The sequence below is a fragment of the Pieris napi genome, chromosome 8 (assembly GCF_905475465.1).
Source record: "Pieris napi chromosome 8, ilPieNapi1.2, whole genome shotgun sequence".
Lineage (NCBI taxonomy): Eukaryota > Metazoa > Arthropoda > Insecta > Lepidoptera > Pieridae > Pieris > Pieris napi.
Genome location: NC_062241.1, coordinates 4,115,910 through 4,128,985, shown reverse-complemented (window position 1 = coordinate 4,128,985; position 13,076 = coordinate 4,115,910). Strand labels below are relative to the sequence as shown.

The window sequence follows — 13,076 nt, the reverse complement described above, 5'->3', positions numbered from 1 at the left end:
ATGAGTCGAAACATTATTTATTTATTCTCACAGTTATTTTATCTTTAAATTTATCACTAATGCGATAGAATTACACAAAAATTCCACTATAAAATATATTATTGGAAAAAATTAATGCGTTTTTGACATACTTCCGTAACACTTACAAAAATATCTACTCTGAATCTTATCCTAAGTACGTCTATGATAAACTTATTAAATTCTTAATTAACGACGTATTTATTTATATTATTTTCAGACTACCCATAATCCTTATATTTATGTGTTCTGTGAATATGCATAATTATGCCTTTATTCTTTTCATCAGAATCGTAGCTAAGGAGCCGCGTGTTGAATTTTTAAAACAGATTGGGGTCGCCTGATTTAGGGAGTTTAATTGGTCCTTTATTGTGTGGGTTTGTTTGTTTTTTATTACTTGCGATAGTAATGAGATAATTATAAAATGATATCTTTTTCTTATACGCATAGAGGACCATAATTCATTTTTATCTTCGTTTATCTATTGCTATTAATTATATTTGATAACTTATTTATCGATAGTATTAGTAAATTTATCGTTTTTCAATCATGATTATACGTCTAAGTATAAACAGCATATAAAACAAAGCACTCAAAACATTAGCTTGGTCTCGCAATGACAAAGTATTTGCCATCCATCATCAACCCCCTAGAGAGTATCAAGCCGTAATCAGCATAAAACACGTTCGTTTGAAGTTCGAATACCATGAACTTACGTTTTCAACATTACATTTTGCCTTCAATAACATTAAAATACAAAAGTGACAGTATACACCTTTAGTAGTACTTTGTAGTAGTAGACAGTGACATAGCTCACGACTGAGACAAACGGACATCTATGGAGGAGACCTTTACACCCACTACGGTGTTCCTGCCTAATAAGAGAAAGATAAGAACTAATAGATAACTAATAGAATTTATAAGTTAGAAAAAAAAAATTACTAAAAAAAATAACTATAAAAAATAGGGGTCGATCGTAGATGGATGAAAATTAAGGGTTGTATGTATTTTTGTATGCTGTATTATAAAAAAAAATGTATATAAAAAATAAAAATTTAGGGGTGGACACCCTGAATATTTAGGGGTTTGAAAGATAGATAGTAGCCGATTCTCAGACTTACTGAATATGCATCAAAAATTTCATAAGATTCGGTCGAGCCGTTTCGGAGGAGTATGGGAACGAACATTGTGACACGAGAATTTTATATATTTAAGATATATACTAAATCTTAGTTAAGTAAAAATTTGCGAAGCGAATTGAAAGCTTTGCTTATTTTATTTATACAACGTATTAGGAATGAGCTTTAAGCTACTCCAAACGTCAAAACAATAACAAAGCATTATGGATCGACTAATAATAATAAAATCGTTTAACGACAAACGTAATTATGGTTAAGTGAGTCGCAGCAGTGAGTGGGTTCGATGTCTCTAATGACTGTTTTATTTTGCTCAATAAAAGTTTAATAAGAAACGTAATGACATGGGTTCCGTAGTCGCCTTATCTCTATACATATAAAATTCTCGTGTCACAATGTTCGTTCCCATACTCCTCTGAAACGGCTCCACCGATTCTTATGAATTTTTTTATGCATATTCAGTAAGTCTGAGAATCGGCTACTATCTTTATTTTCATCTAGCCTCTACGATCAACCCCTATTTTTTATTATACTAGGCACATAGTTATTTTTATTGAACTAAAAAACAGTTTCCTAGGAATAATATACATGGCAAAACGACGTTTACCGGGTCAGCTACTAATATATAAATATATCTATACATTACCATCTAGGAATAATTATTTAGTAATATTTTTACGACTAACGTACTTTTAAAAAATAATTTATTATTCCAGGAAAATCTTACTGTAAAGGAAAACCATTGGCTATACAACCTTTTGGCGTCTGGATCTCAGATTTCTGTATTTGTTTCGTATCTATGGGTTTTTCTAATTGGCAAATAGATGATCTATATCTGGGACATGATGTCAAAATTTAGTCTAAGACAATTGAAAAAACCGATATCGGTTTTCTTTGCTGCAATTGTTAACTATGAATAAAGAATAATAATCAATTGACGTACTGTCGATCACCATCTCAGGATTAAATCCTTTACCATTAAAACTAGCTGCTGTGGTCTCTGGCAGAATGACCAGCGCTATGTAACATTCTACTCGTCAGCGTAATGCTGAGCCAAAGCCAATTACAACCACAGCCAGCACACACGCATTACACACTTAAAACGAACCGAATGGGAAAAGGAAAAAAAAAATTTTTTTTGATATCTTATTATATTTTATTCTTTGATTAATGTTATTTTGGGTGTTTGTTTTTGTTAGTAATAAGTGTTATGTCTATATCTAAAATACTTCTCCTTCATAAAACAGTAAGGATCCCTAAACCTTAATAGGGGTCCAACTAAGTTTATACTCGCTACCTGCGTTGAGCGCCTCATAAAGGGGCCAACATTCAATCAAATAGTGACTTAATATTTTATTTCCACGTTATTATTGACAGAAATAGCATAAGTAATAACTTCAGTGTTGCAACAGGCAAAATATTTACCCTAATTATTTAAGAATATAACACAATTATTGTGAGTCACATACATATATTTAATGTATGCAATATAACGAAAGCTCATGTAATATGGATATTGGACAGCAACATTTCTGCGTCTGTTGCCGTTTTTTATATGTAGGCGTTTAGTTTTCATTTCCAAAACGGAAAAAATATTTTTTGAAAAGAATATTTGTAATATACGTTACTTTTGACCTTAATAATACAGATTAATTTATCTTAATCCCGTGTGAGTATTTTATGTAAATAGGGAAGTTTTTGAAGTTGGCAACATTGTATTTGATAGGGTCCTTAAGCCGTCCTACACACATGATGAAGACGTATTTTTTTATTAATGTTACTCTATTAGTCAAATGGCTTTTTTAATTGCTGTCTTAACTATCTAAATAGAGCTATTTAAAAAAATATGTGATGCATTTCAGTTGGAATCCCAATATTGTTAATATTATATCATATACATAATCTACAAATGACTCTGGCTGATTGCATATCAATTGCTCTTAATAAAAATAAAAATCTTCAAAAAGGCACCAGAAATCAGCTTTAAAATTTGGCAGACGCAGGTATTTTGTAATCCTATAGGTTACATTAATTATATATAACAAAAATCAATTATACTAAAAAATCAAGAAAAATATACATTAAACTAAGTAATACCTAACTCAGTGTGTTGTGTGATGGAGTGTATTTAGGGTGTGCTCATGATGCAGGTTGTTTAGGCATATTCCGTGATAGCTTAAACAAGTCGAGGCTTTAATAGTGGTCGTTGTATGACCGGTCTGCGCGATACAAAACTGAGATTTTGCATAGTTGGTGTTGATGTGAGGAACGTGAAACAAAGAACGGTAACGAGTCGGTAGGCAATTTGGAAATGCATTTTTTTAAATAAATAATTAAAGTGATCTGCAATTAATTTTATTTGAGATGTCGGGCGCCGAGAGTTTAAACTATAAATTATGTATACGCAAAGATTTAAAATTATTACAATATTTCAATAAAATGCATGACAACGGTTTGATGAAATTTTTTTGTTTCGGCTTGCTTTTATATCTCATGAAGCAACTTGCATAAAACTTTAAAAGGCGTAAAACCTTTTGCCGACGACAACTTCTAAAAAGCAATTGGAACAGCAAATTATGCAAATTATGATACATTTTTCGTAAAAAAAAAATGTTTCTATACATTATTAATAAGAGTTATTTTGTTCGATTATAAACTTAGTATCGATACTAAATACATACGTATAAATTGAAGTATGTGATTGATAAGTCGCAGTTGTTTCAATTAAAATACCTTTCTATAAGATACTTTTATTACATTTCCAAGGAAGGTCAATAAACTCTACTAGTATTAACCCTTTGTAAGTGATTAATTTAATCACAAACTGCCTACGCCACTTGCCTACGCTGCCTTATAATCATGATCATAAAAGTAACACATAAAATGACTTTATAAATTTTACGTCTTTATAATTTATGATAATTTAATATAAAACTATAATGTTTCCGCTTTATAAATGTAGTAATAATATTGGTATAAACAAGAATTGAATACTTCGAAACAAATTCTTAACATGGCACATAATTTAATTTTAGAACAAACATAATTTATGTTTTATGTGCTATTGTTCTAAATTTAAAATTCGCGCACTTAAAGCTCTGTTGCTACGCCGTAGCCCGTAGGCGAAATTCGCCAGACTAATTGTTAATACTGTTGTCGAAAGTCAAGTTCGTTTTCGGTAGGTTAAATTTTTTTGATAATTCAAAGGAACATACACATGAAGCAATATCTCATGGTTATTCACAACGAAGTATGGTAATCTCCAATAAATGCACATTTGCTTTGGAGTTGGAAGTAGTAATGGTAGACTACTACTCTAAATTAAAATTAGTGGAGTTCTCGAAAACTCAGAACAAAAATTTACTTATGACCGTAGTTCCGGGGTTCGATTCTCAGCCAAATAAATAGTCAACTAATCATTAATTTTTGTTGAATTGGACCGGTCTTTAGATATGATATAATATTATGCATTCAGTAGGAATACTTTGAAAAGCTTTACAACGCAGCTTTAGAGTTAAAATTACTTCATCATAAATTATAATGAAGTAGTAACATCAGACTATTGTATTGTAACCGCGTGTCACAGAAACAATACGGTGTTTCATTATTATGTGATAGCTTTCCGCACAAAATGAGGTGCAAAGTGACCCCTACCGCGAGTTCTCACTAATTCGAAAACTTTTACATTGAATTTACGTAACGCGAATGTAATGACAGAATTTATGTCAAGCATTAATTTACTTAATTACCTAGCAATAAAAAATGCACGCAGACATCAAGTTGGTTATCTTATGTTTTAAGATTGACATACTACCAACGCGCTAGAATTGTCCGATCGTAAAGTCCATTCCATTTTATTATTGATCAAAGAATGTCAATTGACAATTGACAGACTTGACTTGAAAACATCGGCGCATCTGATTCCGATTGTTATAATTAAGTGAGTACGTAACATATTGTGTTTGCTTTATACACTGGCAACAAGACTCGCAAGATAGCACAATTTTTGATAACAAAACTAATTGATATTATATGATAATTTCAATGATACACACTTCAATTATCGTAAAATTCATTTACATTGTCATAATGTTATTGCCAATTATTCCGACACATATATAATACGTTAATAATGTCAAATAGTAACTCGTATTAAAGTGACGGATCGTACGCACACAATTACGACTAATCTCGATTCACTGCAACACAGTGCAACTTTGATAATACTCGGACGTTAATCATTGTAGTCATAAAAACATATTTTATTATCTTTTAGTATTGAATTATCGTTAATGAATTTATACAGTAAATAATTGTTGCAATTATATCACTAACGTAACAATGTTCTTCAATTATTATTTTGTTGTCTGACATTGAAAAAGAGGCTAAAATAGTTAAATCCTGAAATCGTAAAATCCTAAAAAGTTAAGTAACTATTTACATACATACATCTGTAAAGCAATACATAACTTTGTATCTAGACTATTAGGAATTTTATCCTACCGAGAATAATATGTTTCAGTAAAATGTCCTACATTTTTTCATTTTATGTAAACTGCACCGTCTCTTACCAAACTGAGATAATCAGTGTATTACAAATGGTGTAAGCCTGTGTGTGTGAGTCAGTGTGCGTGCTGTAATAGAGCGATGACGTGATTTCCTGCGCTGAGTTATTGCTACTGTGCCGCCGCTAAACGGTCTCACCGACGTTACTTTGTAATGGCGTTCATTAATAATTAATTTTGTTTCGCGGTTACAAAATTCGATCGGTATCAGATCGGATCGGATCGGATCAGATTTGTGTTTAAATTAACAATACATCTGACAAATAATTAATTTAGTGACAGATAATTCCTATCTAGGCGAAAATATTTTTCTTATACACAAAAATATATATTTCACAAAAAGAAATACTATGGTTTTCGTGTAAACAATTATAAAATCGATATTCGCATTGATTAATTTAATACACAATTAAGTATCAATAATTATCATTATAAAACCTAATATCAAGATATCATATTGTAATCTTCGACGTTTATCACATACAGGCCGTTTATGTAATGCATATTTTCTTCCTGTTTTATATTAATTAATATTCTTTTGAATTTTTCACTTTCTTCTTTGTATTTATTGCAGATGGTACCTAAGCGAAGTCTGTACTAAGATATAAACGCGCATATATTTCATAAAGATTTTCTCGTTGTACCGAATTTCTATAAAGCATTCTAAACCCCATGTACATTTCACTACATTGTAAAAACGGCATTCTGAACTTTTAACCTAACGTCTGTCAAAGGTTAGCCGGGCGCTGCATGCGAGGGGGTGGAGAAGGCAACAACTCATAAAATTAAGCGATTTGGATGCGAGTTAGTCTAACTGTGAGAATCGTCGCGGCTGGACCGTTTCTCGATTGGGTTACGCCAACCATTGTTCGCGGTTCGCAATTATATCGATATTCAGTAATGACTTGTTACTGTTTTAATCCTGTGACCTTTGTGTTGTGATTGACGGATATCGAACCGGTCAGGTGAGATTACTTTAATACGGTTGTCTTGTATATAATTATTTTAATAGATCGTTAATGTGTGATAATTTGAGAATGACGGATCTGATAGTTGGTCATAATTTCGGGTCACTTTGATTGAATGATTTCATGAATTAAGCAAGTGTTTGTTTACTTTTTATACTGATGGGTTGTCACAAGGATCGTTATTTTGACAAAGTAATTAAAAGTGTTTGTCATGGTTTGTTGTTAAACTATTTTTAAATTCTAGTCCATATTTACAATTGGTTTATATGATACATTTGATGGTAATGAATTCAACTCTTAATCGGAATAAAAACTAGCCTCATTTTATTAATTGAACTAAATTAGTTTCGCGGTAAAATGGAAAGAGATGGTAACGTAAAGTTTTATAGTAATACAGGAACTCTGTTTTTCTGTCTATATTTACGTCAGAAGTAAGTAAGTAAAACTGCATATGTTAAATATTTTCTAGGATATTAACGCAAGTTATACTACAAATAAACAAGTTATTGTAACAAACCATAAAAAAATATTTTAAGCGATATGCTTTATCTAGTTTGATAGTAATAGGCGATATATTAAGAGTATTAAACTGATAATTTATAACTTTATTTGTATCGTCATATTAGAATGTTCGACCTATGTTTAATTATATCAATAAAATCAAACTAAATTATAAGTAGGACTAAATATATATTAAAAGAGCACTTGCTATGTGGCACGGTTTATAAATGATAAATGTTCGTTTAAATCAATGTTTTAATCACCTTCTAATCAATTCTTCTATAACTATATCAAAGGTTGTCCAACCGTATAAAAATACTGTATTGTCCTTTTGTAAGTAAATCTTAATTTAACGGAAGCGTAGCTAATTATGAAATATATCTCAGTTTCTATAGACAAGCACCTCAGTTCATTCTTGTTCTGTTTTTCTCCTAAATTGTAAGGTTTTTCGTAACAATAATAAAAGAATTACACGGGTAAATGCTTGTAGCTAATTAATTATATCATTGTATGAGGAAAACTATGTGAAAAACCATTTATTGTGATGTTATTTCAATATTCCGTAACTACATGTAACTAACAAAAGCTGTGTACGAAAAATACTCTCAAAAACCTCTCGAAAAATAGCATTAAGATAATAATTAAGTTTTGCATGAGGAAAACAAAGGAGTGTTGAATGTTTATTCCATTTCGAAATTTCTACAAATATGAGTGATGAAATTAGGACAATGTTACCAAATTGTTAATTGCAGATTCTACCGCAACTTATTTACATTATGATCACTCAAATATATGGGAGGGCGAGACTTTAAAATACAGATTAACAAACAAACTAATTGTGAAAGTAAATCAATAATTACCGATAATGTAAATCAATTATCGAAAAAGATTATCTTTTTAGTTTAATGAAATTTAATAAACCACCACGGCTGTGATTATCAAATTTAGCAAAGAATTATTATTTATAGTTGGTAGGTATAAAAGCTTTAACAACTTGCCGTAAAAAGCAACGAAACAAACACAGAATCTTGTATTACATAACGGTACAAATAAATAAATCACATATACATTGAAATAAATAACTAACCTTAACATATAATAACTAAAATATATTATTAAAAGGAGTCCCTTTAGGCATGGTTCTGAAGATACTGGCAGCGTTCCCCCAACAGAATTGTATCTACCTTAGAGCTTAGTCGTTATCACGGCACTGTGGACGATATGTTTATCGTCAATACAGAATCGTAGATAAAAATTAATTAATTTTCATTTTAAAATTATAACATAAAAAGTATAGAGATCATGTTTTATTGGGTACGATTAGAGATACGCAAGTTAAGCGATTTAATACTTATGACATCTAAAATTAATATAATTATTTTAATATATTACGAAGGTTCGTTGTAAGAATTAGTAACTAGAAACGATGTACAATACAACACTGAAATAATCTCTAAATAAAGCAGAAAGCAACATTATTCCTAAGTCCCATAAGCTTTTAATTAATTCGAAAGTCCTACAAACTGTAATGATTTTAAGAATAAGTGATATGGTTTCTTAGATATCTACAAAAACATGTTTAATTAACTAAACTCACAGTCACAGTAACCATCAATTGACATCTGGTTAGGATTTTTCACAACTAGAAAGAAGAATTGTGAATTTGCCCATAGAAGTTTTTAATTGTGTTTCATCAAGCAGTTTTTGCTAAATGGTTAATGGTGATCTAGCTGGAAGTGGCGCATTTAAGCTATCGTGTTGATATAACATTTACCAACTCACATTACACAGAACAATAAAAACAAATCACTTAATAAGATTGGTTGATTACGCGTCTTAGGCCAATCTCTATAAAGAACGAAGTTGTTTCCATTCCTCTTCACTTATAGAATAAACCACATCAGAAAAACATACAGAAACACAATAAACTACACAACAACATAAACAAAGAAACAGAGTAATCATATCTTTGAAATTGCTATTCAACAGAGATGTTGTATTCATAATTCGTTCGAAATTTAATAAAACAGATTTTTTAATTTACCCTTTGGCGCATTTGTTTCATTTAAATTTTACCACAGTCTTTTCTGTATGCAACTATGGGTATACTAAATATTTCACTTGCGGTTTCGAAATATCAATCATAATCAAATCAATAGCGTTTGAAATCGAAAAAAATACGATGGCAATACTAAATCTATAATGTAACAATTAAAAATAAAATTTAAGGGCCTTTAATTATTTTCAAGCTTATAGCTAAGCGTTAATGGCTGCATAAATGTATGACGTTGACAGTCGATACTGAGAATGATATTAATTTAATTAATAAACTAGCCAAACGCCTTATTGGCTGTAGTGAAATATAGAAAACAACTAGCAGACCGGCCCAGCGTTGCTGTGGCTAAGATTTTTGTTATATTATATGGTAGCAAACTATTCAAGGGAAACGGTAGGAGAACACCAGTCATGGGGACCACCATGCTTTTTTGGTGGTTATGCCATTAAATTGTAACTTATGTGAAACGTTGGTACTTTCAACACAGCGCCATCTGTTAGAATTGTGACTGTTAAATAATAAACAAATATTTTGCAATAAAATAATATTTCGGGTATAAATTGAGATGTAAGCTATCCTATCTTTTAAGTTAGATCAAACTGCACACGGTGTGCAAATTTGATTGATATCGGTTCTGTAGTTAAGGAGTCCATAGCGGACAAACAACGTGACACGTAATTTATATATATTAAGATTTTCACAATAACGATATTTTTTTTTTAATTGCTCGGAGATATTAATTAATATACAATTTCGTGATATACAATTGCACAACGGCTTATTAGTATGACGTCAATGAAAAGTGATTAGTTCGCTTGATTAGTGAAATTGTAACGCGTGTAGTGCTAACACTACATCTAATGTGCGTTTGGCATTACTAGCAATAAATTTTCATATGAAACATTTATTTATAATCTATATTAAAGTAGATTATCTCACGTATACGAAATTATTTAATTATCTTATCATTTGTTTACATATTTATAGTCTGTAAGAACCCGTATATGCTTAAAAAATTAAGTAAGCGGTTAGGAAAGTGTAGGTATATATTAAGTATTTTTGTTTGTGTTGTACAAAATACAATAAACCAATGAACACATTATAATGATTGTTACACATAGATTTAAGATTACAGATTAAATAGTAATCGGAATTTAACGATCGGTATTCGAAAATTTAAAAATGGCAAAAAAAATTACAAAAAAACATATCAGTAAGACGCAACCCATAACGGCAGTCCAAAATTAGAAATTTGTCATTGTTACTGTCATATAATATTTAAAATTGTTAATACTATTAACAATGGGGACGTGAGACATTCTGTCTGTTCTATAAAAAAAAACTGCTAATGGACAATAATTACAACCACAGATCAAAGCTGTAAAGTCTATCTTTATAAACTATGAAGTTCGAAAAACATGAATTTTTAAGAAATATTTGAATATCTCGTCATATCAAACAATGACCTAATTAATCACCTATATATTCAATATACAAGAACTGTTACAGAATTTTGTCTAAAGATATAAGTAATAAATTCAAAATAGAATTAAAAACCAAATTTTACTATCATTTCTCAGGTATTTTAATCGGTAATTGCTTTCAATATATATATGTACAGTTTTGAGTAACCATAATATGATAACTTCGATTTTGATAACATTAATTATCAACTAATATAGAAGTGATTCATATCTTACCCCCCAGATATGAGGTGATTATAATTTTACTATTATTATATTGTAAAAATTTGTTTGTTTGGATGAACGTACGAGGTTCGAATTAAAAAGTTATTGATATACGTTAGTCAATTTATCGAGGTATATCGTGATATGATGATGTTGCATCACTAGGAACTGAGAATGAATGAATGAAAAATATGAAAAATTATTGGTCTTTATATATATAATAAGTATATATGTTAACGTAAAATTGTAAAAACCGTTAGATTGTAATCTATCTCGCGAGATTATAAACTGTCGAAAGATTGTGAACCTCAGTGTACTGCTTACAATTTAACGTATTATTATTCGGTAGATTATAATCTATCGAAGTGAAACCGTCATATTGTGAAACAACATAAGTTTATATTTAAAGTAAAATATAAGTCGGTTTACAATTCGATGTGTAACTTTTTTCACGGCTTTCGTTGCGTGGGCTGCGTTAACGGGGAAAGTTACGCAAGAAATATGTATAAAACAACTTTAAATTAAAAAACAGTCCAAGACATATTTCAAGGTTGTTTTAAAATATGTAATGCATTACTTTCAAAATTGTTTTTATAAACGTATTATTTATTTTTCAGTCTACGATGTTAATTGCCTACAATAATTTTGAATAAAATTGCTCTCGAGACTTGACTGCGTTTGATTTAAACAAAAATCCTAGGAATATACTTTCAAAATAACTCCATACAAATACTGAAAATCTATCTAAAGATCCAGTATAACGTTTGCATTAACGAAAGGGATACTGCGAGGAACAACTAGTATTTTTTTCAAAGGGGAACACCTAATATACGTAGGTATATGTGTTTTTTTAAACAGGGGCAAACGTGCAGGACTCACTGGCTCATCTGATGTTAAGTGATACCGTCGCCCAAGGACACTCTTAATACCAGAGGGCTCGCGAGTGCGTTGCCGGCCTTTAAAATAAAGTTTTATAAATAGTGGAACTTTTTATGTTATGGAACTTAGGGCTTACATATAAATTATGTAGTGTTATGTATGTAGATACCCAAGGTTACAGATGGAGCCCTAGGGGTCGGATACAGTTCAGATAGCTACGATGATTTCAAAGCTATCAGGATCTATCAGGCTCAACCACGATTTGGGGTTTAAAGAGTCTTTATTATTTTTTAATATGAATGATTAATTAAATTTAATTCTACGTCATATAATAATGCTCATCGTGGTAATAATATGTATAATGAATAAATAACTAAATTAGTTTTCAAAATTAGCAATGAAAATCAGTATTTTTTTTATTAACGGCATAAAGATAATATGATAAACTACATCCTAAAGTTTTGATTAATAAAACTAATAGCAGAGAATTATTTTAATAATCATCTCAGATCTCATCCTGTCATCTCATATTAAAAATCAAAGGAAACAAAAATAAACTAGGAAATGTTACATTTTACATTCACTTTGATTTTCTGTCAAATATCAAACATATTCGCTACTTCCGACTATTAAAATTATGATCACATCTTATTTCGATGGCTCTTATTAAAACGTTGTAAGGTTTATAAATGTGTGTCATTTTATATGATAGAGGTGGTCGGTGCTATCAAAGGGCCCACACAAGGCGCGCGGATTTCCGTAACTTGTACGAGAGTGGATTATTGATTATAATAAAGCGTGTTTTAGTCATAGAAAGTATTTTTTGTCACTTTTGTAAAGGAGGAAGGGCGCTGTTTATGTTTTTGTTATTCATTTATTACACATATTGTACGCGATAAAGCTGAAGAGGTTTGGTAGAACGCTTAGTTCAGAAACTAATTCAATTAATTAACTTGAATTTTCTTAAGTTGGAAAGTCTAGGCTAGTCGAGGCTAATATAACCCGCGTCATGCGGAAAACCCATGGCACTGCTAATTCTATTGCAACATTTTTGTCTTTGCCTTATTGTTAAGATAGTATAAGTCTAGACATCTTATCTCAGGAGTTCGGGGAATATCGGACTCACTCAAAATTTCACCCTTTCAGAACAACATTGTTAGACAAATTTCGCAAACAAAATAGTTAAACTGTGCGGAAGTATGTTAGCGTAAAAACAATTTCGCCTGTACTGTATATAGGAATATGTACCTCACTATCACACTGAC

The 13,076-nt window shown here is 30.5% G+C and overlaps 1 protein-coding gene across 1 annotated transcript in view; it reads left to right on the top strand.

Moving 5' to 3' along the window:
• Positions 1-6,519: 6,519 nt before the first annotated feature.
• Positions 6,520-13,076, top strand: part of LOC125051876 (transcription factor LBX2) — a 59,469-nt gene continuing 52,912 nt past the window's right edge. The window contains exon 1 of the mRNA XM_047652483.1: positions 6,520-6,684. The gene's annotated coding sequence lies outside the window, so the exon portion shown is untranslated. The remainder of the gene's footprint in view (positions 6,685-13,076) is intronic.